We start from the raw sequence: 18,918 nt of genomic DNA, 5'->3' as shown, positions 1-18,918 counted from the left end.
CTGGGCTGCACGTTGAGGTATGTGAGTACTCCTAAGTTCGTGTTTGGGTTTTTTGGATCAACCAGAGATCTGGATCATTCCACTTGCTGCCTCTGTTGAGCTCCAGGCTGTTGTTGGCCATGCTGTGTCACCTACACTCAGGTACTGTGGGTCTGTGCTTCAGGGAGCAGCCCTATTCCTGCCTTTCTCTGATAGTGGTGACCTGCTAGAAGAAGGGTCTTCTCAGGTGGTTTGAAAGGTATAAATAGATGGAAATGAAAAGGGAAAGAGGCTTACTTCTAACTGCATATTTAGGATAACCAAAGAAGCTAAAGGGAAGCAGAAAGAGCTATAGATATTCAGCTGCTGGGAAAAAGAAAATGGGAAGAAACAGCAACTGACAGCCCAAGGAAGAAGCTTTCTAAGGGCTGGGACAGGGCTCTGGGTGGCTAAGGCTTATCAAATTGGAGGTTAAAAGGAGGACTGGAAGCTCATGCAGAACCAATGGTAACGGTGCATTGCTGCACTTCAAAAGATCATGTGGGAACAGACCAGAGTGTGACGTGTGTTAAGCCTAGAGAAGAGAGATAAAAGTAATTCCCAGTAGGTCTGTGGGGGACAAAGCGCAAGTCCCAGGGTGAAAGGTGATGGTCATGAGAATTATGAAGTAGATGTTGAGCACAAACAAATCCTGTCAGCTGGAGAGCACAGTAAGAGTGCTGTACATGGCTAAGATACCAACCTGTTTGAAGGCATTATATATAATTACAGACACAAGACGTAAAAATGAAAAAAAAAAAAGTTTAGAAGAAAAAAGTGAGCATGGGGGAGAAGAGAGACTTGAGAATAAAAAAAGAAACAGGCAGACATACAGTTTGTGTGGAGAGAAAGTAGTAACATTAATGCCTTCGTTTGTGTGACTCACTGGGCTCTTTCTTTGCTGGTAGATTATGCTTTAATTATGTCTTTGTGAATCAAATAGTGGAGAGCTGTGTGTATATGAAAGATGCTGGTTATTGGATAAAAGTACATAATTATCAAAGAGGTGCCAGTGTCCTACAGTCACAGCTTTGTGTTTGCTTCCCATCATGGTGTCTAATATAATTAGGTTGACTCTTGGACTTTGTTTTGGGTTCTGGTGACCAAGAAATGGCTAAGTACTGACACAGTGGCAGGGTTTACAGAAAAGCCTTATTCTGTTCTGTTATCTTATCAGGAGGAGAGGAAAAAAAAAAAAAAGCCCACAAAAACACCTTATCCTGCACAGTAAACATAGGTTTAGTAGTCTTGATCTCAGTCACCATATCTTCAAATTTCATGCATCTTCATTTTCAACTATGACATCATTTAAAAACAAAACAAACAGCAAAAAAAAAAAAAAAGTTATAATTTTCTCTGCCAAAGCTCACGTGCTGTAGAGGCAGCTCTGTCAAGCCAAAATTCTGTAGCTCATTTCTCTACATGTGTGTTTGATAAAACCAGATGTAAGAAGAAGACTGTTCTATTTGCTGAGATATCACATTGAAAGTTTTATGGAAGGTAGATAAAGATCCATGTATGAAGGTCTCTAAGTAGGACTGGTGTCAAAGGAAAACATTGATGGAGAGGGAGAACAATTGCAAGTTTCCCATTAATATAGTTTATTTATGCATACAAACCTTGAAATATTAATAGGGGATGCATAAGTAATTGATGGATTACATATTTTTCATTATCTTAATGTTGAGATAGGCAGGAAAATCCAACGGCAAAAAGAGTATTGCAGCCTCAAAAATGTTGTAGGTTAGGCCTAGAAATATCTGAAGCTGCCTAGCTGCAAGGAATGACTGAGCCTCCCTTACACAGAGCATAGCCCACTGTCGTGAATGTTATGGGTCCTTTCCTAGTCTGGGCAACCTTGATATCAAAAGGCAGGTCAGTCGTTTATCTCCTATTTAAGTCTTCTCAGCAGTTTCACAGCTGAAATAAATCTATGTCTAAATATAAATCTATTTATATATGGTATTAAAAATCTGACAATTTTTTTAATACCAGCCTCATATTTTTGTGAGTGCTGGGATTGTCACTACAGGCAATACTTGTTTGCATTGTGAAACAGACTCTCAGGAGTACGCAGGAGGTGGTATGCATCAGCAAAGTGGGTAGCAGCGTGTTAAGCATCGAACAAAGGGCTTCTATTTTTTTCTAATTTTTCCTTTTAGAAAAGGAGGAAAAAAAGCAAAAGGAAAAGTATTAAAAGTGGAGCTGTTAGAAATATTGTCTTAATTTTGTTCCTGTTTAATTTGGTTGACTTCTGGAAGGGCAGTCAAGTTAAAGCCCACTATACTGGATGGCCCACTTTTGTTTCCCTAAGGTTTTCTGGTGCTGAAGGTATCAAGGCCATCAGTACCACAAGCCTACCATCCATCCCAGTTTGCAAAATAGTACTTGTGTTCCCATACTTCCTGTGTTGGGTGAGAGAGAGACAACAGCAAGTAAAACCAGAGTTTCTTGGGGTGTATCTTTGTGGACAGTTGGCAAACCAGTCCATTTTCTTCTGCCTTCTCTTCAGTTGTTTTTCATCCTTGGCAGTGCTCATTCTGGCATAGACCAATCCATATGCCTGTTGTCTTTAGCCCAGATGTCCTTCCTGCTGGATGAGGTCCCAGTGTCTGTATTTCCCGCTGACAGAGAGCAAGAAATCCCTTCAATTTTCCTGCAGGCTACTCTCCCTGTCAACCTTTTCAATTTCTGCATGTTTAGTTCTCCCTATTCTCTGATGTTGGGTATGAATAATTAAAAGACTGAGGAGAACGGAACACAAGAAGTTGTGGTTTGTTTGTTTATTTGTTGTTTTTAAATAAATATTATTATTATTTTAAAATATATATTATTGTTTTAAATGTCATGGCTGATTTCGTGATAATTTGAAGATTTACATATCTTGTGGGGTTTGGAGTTGGTTTTTGTTTCTTAAGCTATACTTTGAAAAGGAGAAGTAGGACAGCGGAGTCGTAGTCAGAAACAGCACTTCTCTTCCAGCATCATATCAGCATTTAATGATCTGTCAATACCTCATTTCCCCTCTTGATAACTGAACAAATCCTGTCATGAATAGCCTTGAGGAGTTGTTATATCAGAAGCTGTTTCCTGTTGAGGGCACTTTCAATAGTGGCTTATACAAGTCCACAGCTCTGCTGATGCTTGTCCTGATGGCAATGCTGACAGCAGCTGCTGGCTTCCTTCCCCAACAGGTTGTGCCTGTATAGCTCTGAAGATAATTGGTTTAAAATACAAGGATTTGCTATAGAGTGTTTCTCCAGTCAGAGGAGTCAGGCAAATATTTTTCAAAGGCAACTCATCCCAATTAATCCCTGACAGTGATTAGCTTGTTTAAGCTATGTATATACTATTTTTTAAGCATTTAGACTTGGTGGAGATTTGTGTCTGTTTGGAGCACTTGCTTGAAATTAATTTACCATGTTAAAATATTGACTTCTTTCCTCCATTTTGTTCTGAATGCCTGTGCTCTCATGGGTTTCTGAGCAGAGAGTGCAGCAAAATAAATACACAGGCAAAAATCAGACTCTAGCGTTTTGCAAGTTGTGTGTCCAGAAGGAGACTTATTAGGCCACTTTTGAACAGGGTGTCTCGTTTGTTTTCCACTTCATTTTTGTCAGAAGTGAATTGACCGCAGTGGATTCTTTCCTATTCCCTCACCCGCAGAGCCACCTCATATATTTAAGAGAACATCTCACCAAGCAGATGCCATGTATCTATGTCCACCCTTTTGAGGTAAAGTTTATCTTGGACATCTGTAGAAAAAATTCTGTCAATTCAAATGTAGTATTTAATATAAATGTGAGAATGTTCTTTTGGCTAGTTGTTTAGTGGTATTGCCCAACAAAAAGGTCATTTTAAGTCATTAAGATTTTTCTATGCCCCTTTTGCCTATCAGTGGAACCAAAACCTCTTCCAAACTCAGAGATCCCAAAGGAGATTTTACACCCTAAAGATGCTGTCGGATAAGTCCTCAATCTGCATTCTTTAACGTGACTGCTTAAAAGACTAGCCATTTTGTAACATGGTTCACTTTTTCCTTGCCTGGGGATTGGGGCTGTCTCCACAGTACGTTGCACTGTGGAGCTCTGCTCCTTCTTCCTGCTTCTTTGGAGTACTCTGCATCTAACCAAAATACTTGCTTACCACAGTGTTCAAAAGAGATGAAAATCCTGGCCCAGCAGGGCTAATGGTTTTGCTCTCCACTTCAGTGGGCTCATGATTGTACCTTTTTATTTCCAAGGATGTTAGATTAGGTGCAAAGCATTTTTTGACAGCCTGGACTGATTAGCAGATTTGAAAGCACCTCTTTTCCATGCTGAACTGACCCAGCAGGCACCTTTGCAACGCTGGGTAAATATAATGAACTGATCAATTGGAAAAAGTTCTTTTAATAAGCAGCATTTTAGCAAAACCTGTGGTTTGCCCTCTGAATCCTGATTAATAAAAATAAATCTTCATTACCCTCTCGCTTGGCCTTACCTTCCTTTCTTCATAGAAAAATAATTATTTTCAGTAGCAGCAATAAAGATTCAGACGTTATCTGGAGTAATTCTTGTGCATTGCAGATCTAATAGACTTGATGCACAGCATTTTCTTTAGGATAAAGGCCAACTGCTTTTATTCAGCTTACACAATCCTTTCCTGAAAGAGCCCTTTATACAGCTCCTGTCATGTCAGCAGTAATCATGGACCAAGTGATGGTACATGCAAATAAGTCAGTAGCTGCTGTTTAATTGGGCTGGAGGAATCAAATAATGAATTTGCCAGTAAGTGCAAGGGTAGATCATATTTAATGCTCACAGTTATTGTATTGCTTGTACTTCTGAGTGCTGGCAACTGAAGGCAGATCAGTTGATTACCTTTACTGTCTTCACCCTGCCCAGCTACCACCCAGGCTGCCGCTGCTTGCAGTGCATCTGGCCGTGCCACAGGCATGGGACAGTTGTCTGCTGACAGTAAAATTTCTCACAGGTATTTTATGCTGGGAAATAAAAGCAGAGTTCTGCTATTTCTTGGTGTTCAGGCTTTCCTCGGTTAGAGCTTGGGACGGAAATAAGCCACCTTAGCACTGCAACTGGGTCTTTGGCTGATCTCTGTTCCTTCTCTTAACCCCCACATTTTGTATCACATCATTAAGGCAGCTGTGACACCAATGCTTCTCTAGGTAGTTCTGTGGTTGTCTCCCCACCCCCTCTAATCTTCATGGAAGTTACAAACGCCAAGCATTTAGATATGATGTGAGGCAGGTTAGAAATGTAGACTAAGGCAATCAAGCTGACCCATGTGTCTGAACTGTTTTCTAAAGCTGATATTTAGGCATGAGTGGGGAGATGAAGCAACAACTTTAATTTGACAAACTTCTATTGTGATTGTTGCTATAAATCTGGCGTCATGAGCAGATAAAATCACTGTTCCTACTGCATACTATGTGCTTTCATTCAAATGGGAAATCTATGGATTGTGAAATTCATTTTGCTATAAGAAGCAAAAGATGCTAAGTTTGTTTTTTGTCTATATTTTTCTAGTGTTAATTTCTGAGCTGCTTGGGTGTGCTTTGGTTCTTACTAGGAGTTTGTCATATCCTTACAGCACAGGTTTCCAGAAGAGGGAGAAGTTACAGTGTGTGTTACAAACTCTTTGAGACTGGAAGGTATCTTGGAAGATTGCTTAGGGCCAGCTACAGCAGGCTACTCAGGACAAGGTCCAGTTGAATTTTGAGTATCTCCAGATATGAAGACCTTACTGGGCAACCTGTTCCACTGTTTAACATGAATGGTGCAAGACTGGATGCCAGAGAGCTTACCCCGAAATCATTACCAGATGTAAGAACCACTGTGATAGTTCTGTAGCCAGGCAGTACAGCAGAGTAACTTCAATGAGTTTTCTAATTTTAATCTATCCTACATCTGCAGAATAGTTTGGCCTTGGATCTGGATAATCTTTTCTGAATGGCAAATCATTCAATGCAAGTCAAGCTCCATTGATGAGTCTGTGATGAGAAGATTTGTGGTGTTGCTTTGGTGATTGGGAAAGTGATTATTTTATTTATTTTTTTTTTACCTTGGTGTCAATCTACTAAAATAAGTCATGATGCCAAATCTAGATAGAAGACATTTTTAAAGATGCGTTTGAGTATTTCAAACTTTTGTTTTTTGTGATAGGCCTATCTTTGAATTCTTACTAATGCCATTGAAAAGAATAGTTTTCGGTTTATTTTAAAAGGCTCCCATCATTCCTGAAATACATGATGACAAATACTCTATAGTTTTTCTGTGAGTGGGCTGGTAGCCTATGCTATTTACAGACATTTGTGAATTGACAGACAATTGAAGAGAAAGAGACTTCATCAATTCTACACTTTTTCATTGAATTAATCATCCTCTGAAATCCACTTAGTAGCCATTGCTGTGGTGACACTTCTTGTCGCTTCTGTCCTTATGCACATACAGCTAGATTTTTACTATGACAGTAGATTAGAATATTCCAGTAGGATTTCTGTGAATGAGGTGTTAATCATTGTGGAAATAACTTTTTGCTAATACATATTTACACTGAGTTTTTGTGTGAGTAGAAGATGCTTTTTCTCTTTACAGAAGACAGGATAGAAAAGTCATGTTCCTGTCTGCCTCCTCTTCTAAGCCTCAGGCCATTTCAGGATGGGTTTCTCTGTAAGAACACTGTCTTGAATTTCATCATCTGGTTATTTTACCTCCTAGTACAAAATATAATAAAGATGTACATGTTATTTTAATTATTTCTGTAAAGAGATGATAAATGCAGTGTGCAAAATCTGACCACGGCTCAGAAGATAAATCTGTGAGGTGTAAGAATCCAGCCATGTGGATAAAACCAGAGACTGACCAATTTACACAGATTGTAATTTCAATTTCAGCTCTGACAAAATGCTCAAGACTTTGGCAAAAGCCATCAAGGTGCTGACTGTCAGCAATACTTCCCACGATGAATCCACTTCTCATTCTACTCTTGTTCCAGGCATAACAGTGGCAAAGTCAGGCAGCCTCTGCTTTTGTTTTTAGCATGTTGACTGGTATTTGCAGATCCATGTCTGACACCTGTGTGCCTAACCAATTATGAAGTCTAAGTTGGCTGATATGGTTTGGGTTCTCCCCCAGCTACATCCTCCACGTAACATCCATTTGAGATGCAAGGTGGCTCACTGCAACTACTCCCTGATTTGATTATCAACAAGACATTGTTAAACAATTCTGATAGCGGCTCCATGAATTTTCCAAACTCCCTGGGAAGTGCAGTCTCTAAGTATAGTACCTTGACGTCCTCACAAAAAAGTTACCTTGGAGCAACTGAGTGAAAGGTTAGAACTGTTGAGTGTTATAATCAATAATATATGAGTTGGATGAGCAGTATACTGTACTTTGCAGCGCACAATCAATAATACATTTTCATGCTCAACTTTTTAATCCGCGTACAAACTACATCAAAAATTTTACGCTAGACTGACCATGAGAATCAATAATAGAGAAAGGTTCCCTCTTCCCCTTAGTACAGTTTAATGAGAAGCGTAATGATTTGCAACATCATTTAGTAAACAAATTCTATTATGCATCCTCTGGAAATGCCAAGTGGAAAATCTTGTTTAATATAGTAATATAGTTATGAATTTTCAAAAACCGGGAATGCAAAAATTAATGTTTTCATATGATTGTAATGCTTCAATTAGTCTATTGTACATATAAAAGCTAGGAAAATAGTTTACTCATATCAAGCCAGGTCCGCTCCTATTATTTACTACTTGTGTCATTATAGTATATAAAAGCCTCAACAAAGAGGTCATGTTCCAATATACAGGACAAATGATTGTCTCTGGCTTCCACTGAATTTATAGCTGTGGTCTTGTATAAGTTTTTTATATGTTTTCGGTTAGATGAAAGTGTTTCTGTGAATGGAAATGTGGCACTAGCTAGGAACCTATTTGTAAAATAGCATGTAAAAATTTCAGTAACATGCACAAAAGTTTTAAACACTCATTTCTCTGCTGAATCATGTAGCAAAGTTTTATTACAGAAGTTTTTGTGCATTGGTAGAACATTTGCTCTGATAAAAAAGGAAGATCAAACTTTTTCTAATGCAAGTTGACCACATTTCTATTTTGGGCTTGAAGTCATTAATTCCTTCTTGCTGATTCACAAGTATTGCTCTGTTAGCAGTACTTCAGATCCCCCTGGACTTCTGCTACTGTTTTACTGCATCACCAATTATTTGTGATGTATTATTAATTATAGGTGATCTATACCTGCACCACTTCTGTGGCTGTTTCTGGTAGTTCTTTTAAACAAGAAGCTCCTGTAAATAGTGGTTTTTGTTCCTCTGTAGCAAGTTGCCAGCTGTGTAGTATAAGATGATTTTTATTCAAACTGTTTTGAAAGTGCCAATGTGTTCACATCCACACTGGGCTACTGGATATGCGCACACACTTTTGAACAATGACTGGGAGAGAAGGTTGGAAGCAAGAGACACCAAACTCAATATTATCTGATTTTTGCCTTCTGCAAAAGAAAATATTGCCTTTAGTACTGAACAAAGATAGTTAGGGAGAGCCAATGTTATTCTCCTTGGTGGGATTGTTATCCTTTGAAGCTAAGGTCTATGAAAGTATAAAAATGAGTTCTGGTAGAGCTGGGATGGGGATTGTAGGAGGAATAGTTTGCTTACCTTGGTGTCTGGTGGTCACCTCCGTTTTGTTTTTTTTTCCTGTTATTTTGTGAGTTGTAGCATTCAACTGTGATACTTTGACCCTACTAAAATCAGTAGCATATCACCAATGCAACTTGTGGTCCCTAAATTTGCCTTTGTGTGATGTCTGTGTGACGTAAACATATGAATATGTTGGGAACAATCCTGCTGTAGTACCATAAAAAAAGATATATTTTGTATTAAGTTAAAAAAAAATCCAAATAAGCAAATACTGTAACTTTAGCATTATCAAAATCCCCAGAAACCCTGATGCATATGTCCCTCAGCAGTGTATCTGACTACACGTGTGGGTGGGTGGTTCTGGCTGGGTTTTAGCCAGCTCGGGTGGGAAACTTCCCTGTGGAGAACTGAAAAGCAAAATTCAACTTCTTTCATTAACATGACAGAACAGTAGAAGCCAGCTTCTACCAGACTGGGATTGGTACCTGAAGATAAAGCTGTATTTCCTTATCTCTGCTCACATTTCCCACATGTGATAATTTTTGCAGAATCCTACTAAAGAGGCAACTAAAATACCGAGAAAACACATGTAACAGTTGTTGAAGGAAGCAAATAAAAAAAATCAAGAATTTCTCACAAAGTAATTTTCTTGTTTTGCAGTCTGCATACTTGATGCCTCTGAAATTCCATCATGAGGACATAATGATAATGTGGCTTTTTATGTTGTTTGTCTTTGGGAATGCACCCCCAGCTGGGACACCAGTTGCAGACACATCCAGGACAGCCTGCACTGGTAGCTGAGATGCTACTAGCAGTGAAATCACAGGAACAGAGTTCAGCCCTTCCCAGATGCTGGGTGAGCTTGCCTCCACCCTGTGCAGTACACCCACGCTTGTCCTGCATTACCAGAGGTGTAGCTCAGGTAGTAACCGAGGTGCCAGTTGGGAGTGAAACCCTTGGTTTCCTTTATGTCACTGGAGAGAGACAAACACCCCCAGAGTATGACTCAGACTCCAATCTGCTAATTTTCTGGAGGTGTCTGCCTATCTGCATTTACTATTGAGGGAGTACAAAATGACTATTCTCCTAAATTAGGTATTCTGCTCAGATGCCTAAAGCTGGAAGAATGAATCCATATTTGAGTCCTGAACATGCTTATAAAGGTGAAGCTGAACTTGTTGTCATTATCCAAGGTATTTAAAGTCATCTCTACTGTGCCTGCACGCTAGCTCTCAGCCCTGGTTTCAGTATGTCAAATGCAAGCATTTACATTTGCATTTCCACATGGATGTGGTTGGACACAGGTAATGGTGACAGCCATGAAAGAGTGCAAAGTTGAGAATAGAGGTATTACATTTAATGACAAAACTGGGGCAGGAGCACAAGAATCTGACAACTTTTCATATGGTAAATCTAGTAATCCTCAGGAATGAGATTCTCTCACATAATTACTGCAAGCAGTCAATTACTTGTGTTACTTCTGTTCAGTAATTAACATTTTGAACTTGTGTGGTGCTGCTTGTAAGCCTCCAACGCTGAAGCCCAAGTCAGCTGGCACCTTGCAAGACCAAGACCTTTGCTAGGAGAAAGAATTATCAGTGGATCTTTCCAGAAATTATAAACTTTGCTATAGGGTGCTTGCTTGTGGCACACACAAGACTGTCTCCTCCTCTCTTTTCTCTGGAGTAATTAATCACCATTACCGTCCTCTTTAAAAGAAAAAACTTCACAAAAATCCTTGATGCATCTCCAGACAGAGGTAAAATATGTTTATAAATACTGTAATACAAAAACTCCCAATCCTGAAGGTTAACTGTAAACTTGATGTTTTTGTCATTCTTGTTTTTTGTACCAGTTGTAAAAACTGTAGGAAGAATACCTTGGTTTGTCAGGCTGCATGGAAACTTGTGCGATCCCTTACTCCTTTGCAGAGAGCGTTGCATGGCTGCTGTCCAAGCATTACCTGCTTTTAAGTAACGGCAGATCTCTCTGTTTCCGTCTTTCCTCTGTTGTCTTCTCCCCCGCAGTAGTTGTTTTCTTGACCGTACTAGATATTTGTATTCATTGCTTATCTTCTTAAAAATGCTAACAAAAGGGTTTTCTCTTGATTTATATATTTCTAAAGTGATTCCGCACAGTGATCACCATGGATTAATCATTTGACTCCATCAGCAGAAAGACCCCCGTGTTAACTTTCAGCACATGCGTATCACGGTTATTATTGCATGCCGGCAAATTCATTTGGGGCTGAATGAAAGCAGTAGGTGTCATCCAGAAGAGCTAGTCTGCAATGAAGTTGCTTTTGTTTGATCACTACGGTGTTGGTTAAAATTAGTGTCAGCCCCAGTACTGCTTGATTGCTGGGTGCTGCAAATTCAGGAGAATTAGAGTTGTTTAAGTAGTGGATAGACTGTGGTGATTCAGCAGATATTCTGCCTTTGTTCTTTTTGCAGTACCCCCACATGAAAACCTAGTTTTCCTACTTTGCCCATGGAGAGACAACCTATTTTATTTCTTTTAACCACCTCCAAATGATGTCTCTTGAGACCTCTTGGAGGGGGGGGGGAGACCTATTGTTAGTTATAACCCACTCTCTCTCTGGTGTATTTTCTGAAATCAAGGGCTGATGAAGTCAGATGACTTAGCTCTGTCTCTTAGCTCTGTCACTTCAATCTTAGCTTTACATTCTCTAAATGGGGGTGGAGGGAAGAAGGGTTGAAAAACATTGCTTAAGTACTTGCAGAAGAAGAAAAATGGCATTACTAGATTCAGAAACTTTATGCTGTGTTTAAGACACTCACACTGATTCTTGGTCTTCAGTGAGAATGAGGGTTTTAAAATCTGCTTCCATCAACACTTACCTCAGGGAGGGATAGGTACTTGGTCCCACTTTGTCTTCTGACTTAGATTATGATTTACCAGTCAGGGGGAAATCCAGTACAGCTCTGTCCTGGCCATCACTCCCTTTCCCTCATGCATATTGCTTTAGTGACCAGATTATCCCGAAGTGGGTCAGGGCAGATGATTAATCTGGCCAAAAATAAACTTGTGCCTTGGGCTCACTTTCAGATAAGCAGTGGTCACAGCCCCGTGCAAAAGGAGAAGTGAGAATCTGCAGGTTCCTCCTGTGCAGGAGCAGGAGGGCAGGCTGCAGCAGCACCGAGGTCTTAGATCTGCTGAGACCAAGGGAAAAACTACAAATTTAGGCGTCTGAAGTGGGAATGCAGACTCTTTAAATAGCCACTAGGCACAAGGATTCCTTTCAAAGCTCTTCCAGTGTGACTATCTTCAGCAGCAATGTATTAATAGTCTGCTAATTTAGAAAAGTACCAGTGGCAATTAACATTGTGTAGTGACACCCTTTCAAGGGTGGAAGTGCTTATTCCCATGGTGATTATGTTATTGCATAGCACAGCTTTTGCTGCTATATGTTTGTTCATGCAGCACTGCACTTAATCAGGAGCTCTGAAATTTCTATCAAGTGAGGAGTTTTGTTAAAACTTTGAATTTTTATTTTTGCTTTGTTTTTATTTGTTTTTGTTGTTTTTAAGTGGTTTGCTTGTCAGTTGTTCCACAGTAAAGTTGTGTGGGGAAGGAGGCCTGGCTGCTATATAACACAGGGAGGCTGTCCCGCACTCCTCTCCAGGAAACCAGGGATGCTGGGCAGAATGGACCCTCTTGGGAAGCCCTTGGGGAGACCCATCCAGAGTGTTGGGTCTGCACAGTGGTGATGCCATGTGCTTTTCCAAGGCTGCATGCCTTGTGCTTTTCCCCCAGATATTCACTGGTTTCAAATGCACTCTGATCTTCCCCCATCCACATTTGTTTGCTTTACTCCAAGGTGCACAAATACAGAGACAAGACTGGTGCAGAGCTCTCCTGCCAGTCAAGAACAATGCAGGGACTCTTCTCTATCCCTCGTTGCCTGTGTGGACATAAAACTTTGCTCCCTCCAGTTTTCCTTGTCTCTCTTGTTTGGTACTTTATGTATGATGATGTGGGCCAAGGGATGGATTCCACCTTGCTTGTGTCTATTCAATTCACATTGATTCACCCAGGAGAACAAGCCACCCTGGGGTCCACCAGCTATTTAGATACTGTTCAAGGCTTCACACTGAAGCTGTTCAGCTATTGTGCTTGTCTACCCTCTCATCAAGTGGCAACTGTAGGGCAGAATTCCTTCAGCTCAGCCTTCTTAGTGCCAGCACAGGCTCCTTCCACCAGCCCTGCTCTGCTGCTACGAGAGAGGGAAAGGAGGCAGCCCTGGAGAGCACCAGCAGCAAGGGGCCATGGTGCTGACTGTCAGGCCAGATCCGGATTACCGTGTGCTGTGGACGTTGCAGGTCAGATTAAAATACTTGGAAGGATCAGTGTGGCTCATGGGCTGTTTTTGACGTTCTTGTCATTGAAAAGTATTAGGAGTTGTAAGAAGGACTAATGTGAGCTTATATTTTATAAATGATGTTGTAAGTGCTTTGTTAGGGAAAGCAGAATTTGAAATAGCTATGCTATTTTTGTCTTTTTTTTTTTTGGTGTTGTTCATTGCAGCAAATGCCTGTTACGTCTCCTGCACTGAAAAGCAAGCTTCATTCCTCCCCTTACACCAATTCAATTAGCCTCATCTCCTCTGCTCCCATTTTATAAGCAATTCAACAGGATAAGACAAATCCTTCAAATTGTGCTTATATTATAAACACTACCAAGGAGTCTTGATCAGGAAGGAAATCTAATCTCAATTTAAAGTAAGCTGGTTAACAGCAAATATATTTATATTTATAGATATTTATAGATGAATGGTGGTGGGTAAAGGAGTGTGTCTGCATAATAGAATTCTCATTATAAGATGTTTTCCACCCAGAGATCTCAATGTAACTTGCAAAGAAATCTAAGTGATGTCCTTCGTTTTTCTTAGGCCAAAGAACAAACCTGAAGCAACTTCTCAAGGGCACGCAGCAACTGGTGGAAGAGCTCTGCAGTTGGATGTCAGATTTGTTTACCTTAGGCATCTTCCATCTTCGCCACCACTGCTGAATCAGTCTTCCTTTATGAAGCACGATGTCCCCTTTGCAGTAGGCAGGTATCATTGGCTCCACTTTGTGCATAAGGTACAAGAGACTTGGGCAGAGTGTCAGTATCAAGGAAAGCCACACAGAAGGATCGTTTTCCAGTGTCATATGAAGCTGGAATTCTTTCTTAGGCTGGAAATGTGAGACGTGCTTAGGAGCAGTGCCTGGCCTGGGAAAAAGAAATGCACCCCTCCCACCTAAGTACCACTGCAGTCCAGGTAATGTCTCCTCCTCTGTGCAACATGGTCTGAGCAGACCTAAAACGTGCTGTCCAGTAAGCCTGATTTAAGTCTGTAAGAACAGGAGCAGCAGCAGAGCTACAATACTGATAAAGGGCAAAACCCATTGGAAATGTAATTTTATTAGCTCTGCTGTTCTTTTACACAGAAAGGAAAAAAGTTTGGAACTGACCTTATTGTCTTTGATAAAAGGAGGGAAAAAAAATCTAAAAACCATTGGCTGCAATTGGAGGGTTAGCTATACCACTTGCAATTCATTTTGATTTTCTTGTGTTTGCTCTTTCTTAGCTTTTTATATGTAAATGTATATGGATATTTTGGGTAGATTTTGTAGGTTGGGTCAAGCAGGCTGAATAGCATAAGCAGTGAGGATAAAATAGTATAAAAAGGATGATATCTTGATATTTGCATTGTCATTTTATATAAAACTTGGCATTCTGAAGTATTTCATCTTTTTTGTCATCAAATCGCTGCAATTTTTGGAAAAAAATCTCATGGGGGAGTATGTGGACATTTAAATTTAGCATTAGAGGTCATTTAACAATATTTCTGAGACTTCAGCTATTTACTTTTCTGCTCTTAAACCCTCCAAGTTTACACTTCTTGCTCTACGCTTTGTTGATACTAGAATTTTGCTTGCATTTCAAAATGGATTGGGAAAAATGATATTTCAATGGTTCCCTCTTAATTGTTGTTCCTTTAAAGACATCATGTCTGGTTCAAGGAGGCTTATCTGCAGACTGCTGGGCTCTGGAGGTGTTATCTAAAGGTGGTGTGATCATGTTTTCTCTTTTGTACTCTTTCCTGTGTAATCCATGGTGGTCTCTGGTACTGGCCACTGCCAGTTTTATTGGTACCAGTTTCTGCTGGAACCCTTCCAGATCATATTTAAATCAACTCATCAAAACTAAAAGGAAAATCCCCCAAATGATCAAGAAACTGCTAGCCTTCTCCCTCAAGCCTGTGCACTCTCCCTCTGCTCTGTTTTGAAGGTGTTTCCCATTCCGCAAGCCTGCTTCCAAATCCCAGTAAGGTTTTCTGAGAGCCAGAGGAGAAGGGATATGCGATACACACATCTGATGCAGTGGGATTTCAGGGTAGTTTGGATCAGGCTGTGGTGTCCAGTCGCTTTCTATTTGCAAACTTTTTGTTTGTTTATGTATTTTAAACCAAATGCTTGCTTTGCTGGAAGAAGATTGAGCTTTGAAAAAATAAGATGGAGTAGTTCGTAGAAAAATGCTCACTGAAGCATGGCATTGCTGACAGGTTCGGAATTTGTTTTCCAGGTTTTAATCTGATAGAGCTGGGAATGAAACTGTTCAGACTGCTAGAAGCTTGAAGAAGAATCATAGTCCTTCAGCAGGAATGCGCTAGTCTCATCATTTCTTTTTCAACAATAACCAATACGTTTGCCATTTTAAACTTAAGTCTTTGCACTTGGTATACACTAATGAATTAGAGGCCATGGATACATGTTTTTTACACATTTTTTCTGTCTTACTACTAAACACTAAAAACTTGTCAAGCTCATAATCTGTTTGCACTAAAAATAGCTTTTATCATTGCAGGATACAACTTGCACTAGATGGGCATGATATTAATATCTCTTTTGTATGCCAATGGTAGCAAGAATTTCCTTGAGCAAGGTGATTGGGACACCGTTCTGTGCAGTTTTCATAGTTTAAAGGAGAAAGTTAGGAAAAGCACAATTTCTGTAGATCAGATAAAATGCTTAAAATGCCTATATGAGAAACTTTATTTTAAACTGGAATTCTAGTGATTTGCATTTTCAGAGTATAGTACAGGCATTAACAGGATCATAGCAAGCCTCTTTGAAGAGCAGTGTTAGGTGGATCCTTACATACTATTTACAGCATGCAATTGGCTCACTTATGCCCTGTAAATATTATAGAGCAAATGTTCGCCGTCTTGACTTATGAAGTAATACCGGGAATTACACAATTCAGTGTGTGCTAAACCTCTATCTGCTGTGAAATCAAGGCAACAATACTTTCCAGGCCAATTCTGAGGCAGAATAAGGAGAAACCTATGATGGGTGACTTTTCTGAAATAAGATTCTGGCGGGGTTTAATGACAACCTTTAGGTTGATGCCTCAGGACATATCTAAAATGTGTGCAGCCATTTGGCAGCTGTAAGCCTTATTGAGGGTTATTTCTTCCAATAATAAAAGGCAGATAAAAAGGGGAGTATAGATACCTCTCTTAGTAAGCAAGGGAAATTAACAAATTATAATGTTAAACTCAAGATCTGCAAAAAGGAGCAGTGGTCCATAACTCCTCTGAGCTTCTCAAAATATATATATTTTTTGCAAATGAAGCTCTATATAAGAATTAATTAGGGAACTTTTCAAGCAGTCAAAACTCATGCATGCCATTATAAATTTATCATTGCTGAGAGGATCTAGTTCTGCTGTCAGACATCAGGCTTATATGGCAGCCTGCACAAAAGAATATGGAATAAATACATTTTTTCCTATAAAGAACCCCAGAAAACTTGTTAGTAGAAAGCCAGACATTGTGTTTATCTTTTGTAAGGCATATCTGAGTAAACAACCCACTTAGCATTCAGCCATTCAAACCATTGCAGCAGATCCATTGCATTCCCACCCAGAATATGTGCAGTGTCCTTTTGAATGCTGTAGCGCATGTGCCCGACCCTCGATCTTCCCCACCAAAGACAGGAAGAAAGTGAACTGAAAGTAGACCATTACTATGAATGTGTATACACAAAATCCTATTGGACTGTAGGATCAGTTTACCATTCCATCATTTTTTATTTGGATTGTATTAACTGCAAACAAATGACTCTCACTTGTAACTTTTTAGGCTTATCTCACTCATTATAACAATTCATTTGTGATACTGTAATTATATATTTAATACTATCAAGAGGAATTGTGAAAGTCAGTGTTTTGTAATTCCTGGTTATTGCGTAGAGCTGAACACTCTGTGCTTCTACTTATCTCAGTAACTCAACAACTCAACCCCCATAAGTATCAGAATAAGAGCTGTAGAGAAGGGGGTTACGTATACTTTTCCTGTTGTGAATAGCATTCAAGGGCCAGCCAAAATAAAATCTGTATGCCTCTGAAGTTTTTGTTTTTTTTTTTTTTTCCCCCACACTGTGCGTTATGTTAGTGAAGCTACTTTTTACTGAGGAACATTCTTTTTTCCTGCTCTTTGCGCTATTAGGTACCTTGTGTAGCTCAAACACCATCATACATAGGAAAATGAAATTATCATAGACTGAATAGTGCTACTGGCACAAGCTCCTGGGTGAGCTTGCACGTTGACCCCTAAAGAGCACTGGTGCATTAAGCAACAAGACATGAAGGGCAGGTGCTGTGGTACGTGTTTCCTGCTGCAAAGTGTTTGCATGGCCATGAGCTTCCATAAATGAATTAATCTTTCAAGTTAATGTGGTAATCAAGTGGTTTGAAGTTATGCAAAGGTTTCTGTGCCCTGCACAGCAGTGCTCTGTAAGGCACCGCCTCCTCCATCGACTGTGCTTGCTCATGTGCCCAGCACCCTGATGATGTTCTCCAGGAAATTCTGAGGTGTGTTTGAGTGCCCTGTTTGTACCTGGTTTTGTGCTGCCCCTGTGACACCTCCATGGAATGACATTATCATTTCTAAATTGCTTCTTCTACATGCTTCTTTGTACCTTGTCCATCTACGAGGGAGTGGTACCTGCCACCTTGTTTCCAGCACCAGCAAGGAAAGGGCTGTACCTGGGTATTTGCATTGGCTATTCAACTGAGAACAAAAGTACATGCATACTTCTGAGAAAGCAGTTTTACGTTTTTCTTTGGCTCTTTGAGTGGGCTCTGAATTATCCTGTTGTCTTAGCTTGAGCGTTGAAAACCTCAAACGGATAAGAACTAAATACTGTCAAAGCTCACAGTCTGTCTTTCCTAATTCTGGGATCGTTTTGCAGCCAGATATCCTCACGTCCACATTGCAGGCTTGTTACTGGCAAGCCAGAATTGCCAGAAAATCATTCTTTACTTTCAGCGCATGTCTTTCATGTACATGTATTGTACTACTGCTGTGATCTTACTAGTTTGTCTGCTGTTGCTATCCACACTATATATCACCTGTAACAGATATTAGACAAAATTTCTCAGGAGCAAGACTTTGTTAGGTAACAAGTCTGCCTGATTTGATGTTATCATTTCTAACTGTACATTGAGCTGTATGGAGTTATTGCCTCATAAATACCTGTGAGTCCCCATGATGTTCTTATTTGGGTCTTCAGTTTACTTTTTTGTGAATAGGCACTTTCTCACATTCCTTTCGTTGGCATTCTCTCATGTTTCATTTTCTCGTGATCCCATGTTGGAAGGGTGCTTTTTTTTTTTTTAATGCCATAAAGTTCTTTTTCTGATTTAAAACCAAACAAACAACAACACCAAACCTTAGAAGTATCAAAGGGTGTCTTTGCTGAAGATAATCCCTGTAGTATCTCCCTTTCTTGTTTGAAATATTCTCCACTTACTATAGTGAGTCCTCTGTGTGGATGTGGATGAACCAAATCCCTTAGAGGAACATCCTGAGCTTCTTCCGCAATAGTTCCTTGGTGCTCAAGTTCACATGGACGCTATTACCGAGACACAGAATATAACCATGCTTGGAGGAAATCAAATATCAGCATCCGTATGTCTGTACTGCACAAGGTTACCTAAATAAATGGCATTTGTATTTTTCTGCCATTCTGTACAGTCTAGTTTCCTTTCCTCATTTTGCTTTTATCCCACATCAAATTTGTTTGTGTTTCTGAAGCTTCATAATAAAATCAACCCAAGTTGTGCGGTACAATGCAGAGCTTTTCTAGAGTAACTCCACAGGACTGTTTCTGTCCATTGCTGGTAGCTAGAGAAAAGAAGAAAGAAAAGTCA

At 39.9% G+C, this 18,918-nt stretch overlaps 1 long non-coding RNA gene across 2 annotated transcripts in view; it reads left to right on the top strand.

The window, feature by feature from the left end:
• LOC125183075 (uncharacterized) overlaps positions 1–17,518 on the top strand; it is a 112,277-nt gene extending 94,759 nt beyond the window's left edge. For both annotated transcript variants that reach the window (XR_007164194.2, XR_007164195.2), the window contains exons 7-8: positions 13,607–13,978; positions 15,286–17,518. This is a non-coding gene — a long non-coding RNA (uncharacterized lncRNA). The remainder of the gene's footprint in view (positions 1–13,606; positions 13,979–15,285) is intronic.
• The last annotated feature ends 1,400 nt before the right edge of the window (positions 17,519–18,918 follow it).

This window comes from Anser cygnoides, chromosome 15, assembly GCF_040182565.1.
Source record: "Anser cygnoides isolate HZ-2024a breed goose chromosome 15, Taihu_goose_T2T_genome, whole genome shotgun sequence".
In the NCBI taxonomy this organism is placed as follows: Eukaryota; Metazoa; Chordata; class Aves; order Anseriformes; family Anatidae; genus Anser; species Anser cygnoides.
This window is presented reverse-complemented; position numbering and strand designations above follow the sequence as displayed.